Source organism: Polyodon spathula, unplaced genomic scaffold (genome assembly GCF_017654505.1).
Source record: "Polyodon spathula isolate WHYD16114869_AA unplaced genomic scaffold, ASM1765450v1 scaffolds_2354, whole genome shotgun sequence".
Lineage (NCBI taxonomy): Eukaryota > Metazoa > Chordata > Actinopteri > Acipenseriformes > Polyodontidae > Polyodon > Polyodon spathula.
Window position 1 is genome coordinate 5,081 of NW_024473827.1, and position 7,659 is coordinate 12,739.

The following is a 7,659-nucleotide window of genomic DNA, read 5'->3' on the forward strand; positions in this document are numbered from 1 at the left end:
TTGGATCTGTGTGCAGTATATCTTTGAGTCGTAATACACATTCCCTTGTGTATTAGCGGGTTTTAAATTTGCAGAACTAGCGTTTTCTTTACTATAATTTGGTGTGTTTATTGTCTGTCCACAATGTATTTTTCTGTATTTAGTACATCAAACTGATTGCAGACTCAGAGTGTGTGTGTGCGTGTGCGAGTGTGTGTGTGTGCGCGTGTGTGTTTGAAAAGGATTTTCTAAGCTACCACTTTTGAATAATGAGGACACTTATGAAAGAAGTTTATATCAAAAAGCGGACTCAATGCTACAGTTAACTTTGAAGTCTTCATATCCACTCTGGATTACTGTTCATTTTCTCTCCGAGCTGTTCCTGTTTTACCCTGGGATTTAAAAGGATCATTCGTCTGAGCTACACCTCTATTGGAGCAACAGCCAGGCCAAGCTGGGCCGACAGTATGGAAGAGGGGGAGGAGGAGGAGCAGATGGAAAGGGCCAGAAACCCGAAGTTTGATTTGTTTGAGTTGTGAAGAAAAGGATGACTTCCTCATGGAGCATTTCTGTGGGAGGGAGTTTGCAGAGTTGATGGCATGGAAGCAGAGAATGAAGGGAGGAATAGTAACACATTTCTCAGAAAGGTCAAAAGAGAGAGAGAGAGAGAGAGAGAGAGAGAGCGAGAGAGAGAGAGAGAGAGAGAGAGAGAGCGAGAGAGAGCGAGAGAGAGAGAGAGAGAGAGAGAGAGAGAGAGAGAGACCCACCCCCCTCCCCCCTCCCCACCTCCCCTTTCCTGGGACGCGCCGTTTTTTTTTTCTTTTTTTTTTTTTTTTTTTTTTTTTTTTTTTTTTTCATATTTCATATTCAGGCAGGCCTAACACACGCAGCAGGCCAGTGTAGCAGCAGCAGCAAAGCGCCCTTTCGCCGGGGCGGAACGGCAGATGCGTTTTGGGAGGAGTTCCCTGTTTTTGTTTTGCGTGCGTGGCCTCGCTGCCGCTTGGCAGAGGGGAGGGCCTTTGGGCCGGCCGGAAGGGCTCGGCCACCAGCAAAGGCACGCTCCGGCTTCTCTACAGCTCGAATGAACCTTTCGCCTTTTACTAAAGATTTCCGTGGAGAGGAGCATTTACGAGTTCGATCCAATTTTTGGACAGCCCTTCCCCTCAGGGAGGGGCTCCACCTGGAGTTTAAAAGCAGAACGAGCACAGAAAGGGCGGTCGCCCCCGTTGGAGCCCGGCACCTTTCCTTCCTTCCTCCTTCCTTCCTTCCTTCCTTCCTCCCCTCCCTCCGCCCGCCCGAGAAGCAAGTACCACGACTGCTGCGGCGGGCGGCCGCGCCCGGGGCGTTTGGCCAAAACCATTGTGGGCATCGCTTCTCGGCCTCTTGGCTCAGATCAAGTGTAGTATCTGTTCTTATCAGTTTAATATCTGATACGTCCCCCATAGGGGGACCGTCTATATTAAATGGATTTTTGGAAGCGGGAGATGGAAGCGGGGCTTGCTCCGTCCACTCCACGCATCGACCCGGTATTGCAGTACCTCCGGGAACGGTGCCCATTTCTCAGAAAGGTCAAAAGAGAGAGAGAGAGAGAGAGAGAGAGAGAGAGAGAGAGAGAGAGAGAGAGAGAGAGAGAGAGAGAGAGAGAGAGAGAGAGAGAGAGAGAGAGAGAGAGAGAGAGAGAGAGAGCCCCACCCTAACCCTCCCTCCCTCCCCACCTCCCCTTTCCTGGGACGCGCCGTTTTCCCGCTCTTTTCGTTTTTTTTTTTTTTTTTTTTTTTTTTTTTCATATTTCATATTCAGGCAGGCCTAACACACGCAGCAGGCCAGTGTAGCAGCAGCAGCAAAGCGCCCTTTCGCCGGGGCGGAACGGCAGATGCGTTTTGGGAGGAGTTCCCTGTTTTTGTTTTGCGTGGCCTTGCTGCCGCTTGGTAGAGGGGAGTGCCTTTGGGCCGGCCGGAAGGGCTCGGCCACCAGCAAAGGCACGCTCCGGCTTCTCTACAGCTCGAATGAACCTTTCGCCTTTTACTAAAGATTTCCGTGGAGAGGAGCATTTACGAGTTCGATCCAATTTTTGGACAGCCCTTCCCCTCAGGGAGGGGCTCCACCTGGAGTTTAAAAGCAGAACGAGCACAGAAAGGGCGGTCGCCCCCGTTGGAGCCCGGCCCCCTTACTTCATTCTTTCCTTCCATCCCCCCCATGCGCCCGCCCGAGAAGCAAGTACCACGACTGCTGCGGCGGGCGGCCGCGCCCGGGGCGTTTGGCCAAAACCATTGTGGGCATCGCTTCTCGGCCTCTTGGCTCAGATCAAGTGTAGTATCTGTTCTTATCAGTTTAATATCTGATACGTCCCCCATAGGGGGACCGTCTATATTAAATGGATTTTTGGAAGCGGGAGATGGAAGCGGGGCTTGCTCCGTCCACTCCACGCATCGACCCGGTATTGCAGTACCTCCGGGAACGGTGCCCATTTCTCAGAAAGGTCAAAAAGAAGAGAGAGAGAGAGAGAGAGAGAGAGAGAGAGAGAGAGAGAGAGAGAGAGAGAGAGAGAGAGAGAGAGAGAGAGAGAGAGAGAGAGAGAGAGAGAGAGAGAGAGCCCCACCCTAACCCTCCCTCCCTCCCCACCTCCCCTTTCCTGGGACGCGCCGTTTTCCCGCTCTTTTTTTTTTTTTTTTTTTTTTTTTTTTTTTTTTTTTTTTTCATATTTCATATTCAGGCAGGCCTAACACACGCAGCAGGCCAGTGTAGCAGCAGCAGCAGCAGCAAAGCGCCCTTTCGCCGGGGCGGAACGGCAGATGCGTTTTGGGAGGAGTTCCCTGTTTTTGTTTTGCGTGCGTGGCCTCGCTGCCGCTTGGCAGAGGGGAGTGCCTTTGGGCCGGCCGGAAGGGCTCGGCCACCAGCAAAGGCACGCTCCGGCTTCTCTACAGCTCGAATGAACCTTTCGCCTTTTACTAAAGATTTCCGTGGAGAGGAGCATTTACGAGTTCGATCCAATTTTTGGACAGCCCTTCCCCTCAGGGAGGGGCTCCACCTGGAGTTTAAAAGCAGAACGAGCACAGAAAGGGCGGTCGCCCCCGTTGGAGCCCGGCACCTTTCCTTCCTTCCTTCCTTCCTTCCTTCCTTCCTTCCTCCCTCCGCCCGCCCGAGAAGCAAGTACCACGACTGCTGCGGCGGGCGGCCGCGCCCGGGGCGTTTGGCCAAAACCATTGTGGGCATCGCTTCTCGGCCTCTTGGCTCAGATCAAGTGTAGTATCTGTTCTTATCAGTTTAATATCTGATACGTCCCCCATAGGGGGACCGTCTATATTAAATGGATTTTTGGAAGCGGGAGATGGAAGCGGGGCTTGCTCCGTCCACTCCACGCATCGACCCGGTATTGCAGTACCTCCGGGAACGGTGCCCATTTCTCAGAAAGGTCAAAAGAGAGAGAGAGAGAGAGAGAGAGAGAGAGAGAGAGAGAGAGAGAGAGCGAGAGAGAGAGAGAGAGAGAGAGAGAGAGAGAGCGAGAGAGAGAGAGAGAGAGAGAGAGAGCCCCACCCTAACCCTCCCTCCCTCCCCACCTCCCCTTTCCTGGGACGCGCCGTTTTCCCGCTCTTTTCGTTTTTTTTTTTTTTTTTTTTTTTTTTTTTTTTTTTTTTTTTTCATATTTCATATTCAGGCAGGCCTAACACACGCAGCAGGCCAGTGTAGCAGCAGCAGCAAAGCGCCCTTTCGCCGGGGCGGAACGGCAGATGCGTTTTGGGAGGAGTTCCCTGTTTTTGTTTTGCGTGCGTGGCCTCGCTGCCGCTTGGCAGAGGGGAGGGCCTTTGGGCCGGCCGGAAGGGCTCGGCCACCAGCAAAGGCACGCTCCGGCTTCTCTACAGCTCGAATGAACCTTTCGCCTTTTACTAAAGATTTCCGTGGAGAGGAGCATTTACGAGTTCGATCCAATTTTTGGACAGCCCTTCCCCTCAGGGAGGGGCTCCACCTGGAGTTTAAAAGCAGAACGAGCACAGAAAGGGCGGTCGCCCCCGTTGGAGCCCGGCACCTTTCCTTCCTTCCTTCCTTCCTCCTTCCTCCCTCCGCCCGCCCGAGAAGCAAGTACCACGACTGCTGCGGCGGGCGGCCGCGCCCGGGGCGTTTGGCCAAAACCATTGTGGGCATCGCTTCTCGGCCTCTTGGCTCAGATCAAGTGTAGTATCTGTTCTTATCAGTTTAATATCTGATACGTCCCCCATAGGGGGACCGTCTATATTAAATGGATTTTTGGAAGCGGGAGATGGAAGCGGGGCTTGCTCCGTCCACTCCACGCATCGACCCGGTATTGCAGTACCTCCGGGAACGGTGCCCATTTCTCAGAAAGGTCAAAAGAGAGAGAGAGAGAGAGAGAGAGAGAGAGAGAGAGAGAGAGAGAGAGAGAGAGAGAGAGAGAGAGAGAGAGAGAGAGAGAGAGAGAGAGAGAGAGAGAGAGAGAGAGAGAGAGACCCCCCACCCTCCCCACCTCCCCCTCCCCCCCTCCCCTTTCCTGGGACGCGCCGTTTTCCTTTTTTTTTTTTTTTTTTTTGTTTTTTTTTTTTTTTTTTTTTTTTTTTTTTTTTTTTTTTTTTTTTTTTTTTTTTTTTTTTTTTTTTTTTCATATTTCATATTCAGGCAGGCCTAACACACGCAGCAGGCCAGTGTAGCAGCAGCAGCAGCAGCAAAGCGCCCTTTCGCCGGGGCGGAACGGCAGATGCGTTTTGGGAGGAGTTCCCTGTTTTTGTTTTGCGTGGCCTTGCTGCCGCTTGGTAGAGGGGAGTGCCTTTGGGCCGGCCGGAAGGGCTCGGCCACCAGCAAAGGCACGCTCCGGCTTCTCTACAGCTCGAATGAACCTTTCGCCTTTTACTAAAGATTTCCGTGGAGAGGAGCATTTACGAGTTCGATCCAATTTTTGGACAGCCCTTCCCCTCAGGGAGGGGCTCCACCTGGAGTTTAAAAGCAGAACGAGCACAGAAAGGGCGGTCGCCCCCGTTGGAGCCCGGCACCTTTCCTTCCTTCCTTCCTCTTCCTTCCCCTCCCTCCCTCCCTCCGCCCGCCCGAGAAGCAAGTACCACGACTGCTGCGGCGGGCGGCCGCGCCCGGGGCGTTTGGCCAAAACCATTGTGGGCATCGCTTCTCGGCCTCTTGGCTCAGATCAAGTGTAGTATCTGTTCTTATCAGTTTAATATCTGATACGTCCCCCATAGGGGGACCGTCTATATTAAATGGATTTTTGGAAGCGGGAGATGGAAGCGGGGCTTGCTCCGTCCACTCCACGCATCGACCCGGTATTGCAGTACCTCCGGGAACGGTGCCCATTTCTCAGAAAGGTCAAAAGAGAGAGAGAGAGAGCGAGAGAGAGAGAGAGAGAGAGAGAGAGAGAGAGAGAGAGAGAGAGAGAGAGAGAGAGAGAGAGGAGAGAGAGAGAGAGAGAGAGAGAGAGAGAGCCCCACCCTAACCCTCCCTCCCTCCCCACCCTCCCCTTTCCTGGGACGCGCCGTTTTCCCGCTCTTTTCGTTCTTTTTTTTTTTTTTTTTTTTTTTTTTTTTTCATATTTCATATTCAGGCAGGCCTAACACACGCAGCAGGCCAGTGTAGCAGCAGCAGCAGCAGCAAAGCGCCCTTTCGCCGGGGCGGAACGGCAGATGCGTTTTGGGAAGAGTTCCCTTTTTTTGTTTTGCGTGGCCTTGCTGCCGCTTGGTAGAGGGGAGTGCCTTTGGGCCGGCCGGAAGGGCTCGGCCACCAGCAAAGGCACGCTCCGGCTTCTCTACAGCTCGAATGAACCTTTCGCCTTTTACTAAAGATTTCCGTGGAGAGGAGCATTTACGAGTTCGATCCAATTTTTGGACAGCCCTTCCCCTCAGGGAGGGGCTCCACCTGGAGTTTAAAAGCAGAACGAGCACAGAAAGGGCGGTCGCCCCCGTTGGAGCCCGGCACCTTTCCTTCCTTCCTTCCTTCCTCCTTCCTCTTCCTCCCTCCGCCCGCCCGAGAAGCAAGTACCACGACTGCTGCGGCGGGCGGCCGCGCCCGGGGCGTTTGGCCAAAACCATTGTGGGCATCGCTTCTCGGCCTCTTGGCTCAGATCAAGTGTAGTATCTGTTCTTATCAGTTTAATATCTGATACGTCCCCCATAGGATGATGAACATTATTTAATTATAACATTAATTATATAAATGTCATTTTAGCATGCATGTTATACTATAAGATAATGTGCCATGTGAATGCTGTCTCTTGTGGTATAAGAGATGCATCTCATGCATTTGGAGCTAGATAAATAACATATCTTACTCTATTACAGACACACTTCACATGATGTATTTACTTATTAGAAATCACAGCAACTAAAATTAAACCCACACATAGCTTCAGTAAGTTACTATGGTTTTAGATAATGAGAATTCTATATGCAATATGACAGTTCTAAGCACAATAAGAGGTATAGGATTTTTTGCAAAAACTGTTCTGTGATTTATAATATATATTAAGAATATAAATGAATTAGATTAATCGTTTAAAGCTTTCATAACTCCAATCTTGTATTTTAGACTTTAAATGTGCGCACATATATAATGATTAGTAAAGCAACACAATTAGATCTTAATTAGTCAGGTCACTCATCACACTTGACTTAAAACATATTCAGTGACTCTTAACGACCATCACAGGCAAACAGTCGTGATCATCAGCCTGTTAAGAGGAAAAGCAAAAAACTTGTCTTTATCCATATTGTTTCTCAAAAAAATATTTTATAGCTGCAGAGAGGCCTAAGGACTTTTATAAAAAGTGTGCTTCATGTGTGAAAATGTCTTAAGATTGATTTGTCTATTTGATAGACTGCCTGGCAGCCTCATTCAGTGCATCACACTGCACACACAGAGGCTGCAACATGGTCAGTTGTCTATTTAAGAAAGCTCAGTGTAGCCTTTGGGTTTCTCAGACCCAGAAAGACCCAGAAAGCAAGCATAAGTTGTGTTTTCCCTTTGACCGTGTTTAATACTGAACGTATGTGACTCTGTAAGCTGTAAAGGAGCTGTCCGAGGTGCTGAAATCAGCTGATCAGTGCATACAGGTTTCCCCATTTGATCTCCAAGCTGTAGGCAATGGATATCGACACTCCGGAGCTCCTGGCAGCAATCCTACTCATGCTATACTTTTTTTTCTGTTTTGCATTAGTTTTGACTATAGGGCAGCTGTTTTGCTGTTTTTATTATTTTTTATTTTTGTACCCAATTTAGAATGTCTAAATAATTTATTTCTACCTGGCCCACCGCTGCCACCCCCGCACTGACTCGGGAGAGACGAAGACGACACACGCGTCCTCCGAAACGTGTGCCCTCAGCTGTCCACTACTTTCGACTCTACAGACCCACCATGCAGCCACCTCAGAGCTACAGCGATGGAGGACCACACAGCTCTGGAAGCTTACAGTCAGACCCGCAGGCACCCGGTCAGTCTACAGTGCTGACTGACTCATGGTATTATTCACAGAGCTGTACAAGTTTGAACTTTTTGCAACATTCAATGACAGCTCATTAGAAATCTAGTAGGAGAGCTTCACGATACAATAAGCACCACAGCTACAGTGATGCATCTTTATGGATCAATGTAAAATGTCTCCAGACGTTGTACTGTTGGGCGAAACTATATGCTACATTCAGAACTGTCAGGGTGAAGGAAATATTGATCCA

The 7,659-nt window shown here is 50.2% G+C and overlaps 12 non-coding genes across 12 annotated transcripts; all 12 read left to right on the forward strand.

The window, feature by feature from the left end:
- The first annotated feature begins 1,035 nt into the window (after nt 1–1,035).
- LOC121310698 lies at nt 1,036–1,153 on the forward strand. Its single transcript, XR_005948914.1, has one exon. It is a non-coding gene; the product is annotated as a U5 spliceosomal RNA (small nuclear RNA).
- Nucleotides 1,154–1,346: 193 nt separating this feature from the next.
- Nucleotides 1,347–1,539, forward strand: LOC121310696. Its single transcript, XR_005948912.1, has one exon. It is a non-coding gene; the product is annotated as a U2 spliceosomal RNA (small nuclear RNA).
- Nucleotides 1,540–1,960: 421 nt separating this feature from the next.
- Nucleotides 1,961–2,078, forward strand: LOC121310699. The gene has a single exon (XR_005948915.1). It is a non-coding gene; the product is annotated as a U5 spliceosomal RNA (small nuclear RNA).
- A 179-nt stretch (nt 2,079–2,257) lies between these two features.
- Nucleotides 2,258–2,450, forward strand: LOC121310704. Its single transcript, XR_005948920.1, has one exon. It is a non-coding gene; the product is annotated as a U2 spliceosomal RNA (small nuclear RNA).
- Nucleotides 2,451–2,883: 433 nt separating this feature from the next.
- On the forward strand, nt 2,884–3,001 carry LOC121310700. The gene has a single exon (XR_005948916.1). It is a non-coding gene; the product is annotated as a U5 spliceosomal RNA (small nuclear RNA).
- A 189-nt stretch (nt 3,002–3,190) lies between these two features.
- Nucleotides 3,191–3,383, forward strand: LOC121310705. Its single transcript, XR_005948921.1, has one exon. It is a non-coding gene; the product is annotated as a U2 spliceosomal RNA (small nuclear RNA).
- A 436-nt stretch (nt 3,384–3,819) lies between these two features.
- LOC121310701 lies at nt 3,820–3,937 on the forward strand. Its single transcript, XR_005948917.1, has one exon. It is a non-coding gene; the product is annotated as a U5 spliceosomal RNA (small nuclear RNA).
- Nucleotides 3,938–4,117: 180 nt separating this feature from the next.
- LOC121310706 lies at nt 4,118–4,310 on the forward strand. The gene has a single exon (XR_005948922.1). It is a non-coding gene; the product is annotated as a U2 spliceosomal RNA (small nuclear RNA).
- A 482-nt stretch (nt 4,311–4,792) lies between these two features.
- LOC121310702 lies at nt 4,793–4,910 on the forward strand. The gene has a single exon (XR_005948918.1). It is a non-coding gene; the product is annotated as a U5 spliceosomal RNA (small nuclear RNA).
- Nucleotides 4,911–5,099: 189 nt separating this feature from the next.
- Nucleotides 5,100–5,292, forward strand: LOC121310707. Its single transcript, XR_005948923.1, has one exon. It is a non-coding gene; the product is annotated as a U2 spliceosomal RNA (small nuclear RNA).
- A 431-nt stretch (nt 5,293–5,723) lies between these two features.
- On the forward strand, nt 5,724–5,841 carry LOC121310703. The gene has a single exon (XR_005948919.1). It is a non-coding gene; the product is annotated as a U5 spliceosomal RNA (small nuclear RNA).
- A 186-nt stretch (nt 5,842–6,027) lies between these two features.
- LOC121310697 lies at nt 6,028–6,218 on the forward strand. Its single transcript, XR_005948913.1, has one exon. It is a non-coding gene; the product is annotated as a U2 spliceosomal RNA (small nuclear RNA).
- Nucleotides 6,219–7,659: the final 1,441 nt, after the last annotated feature.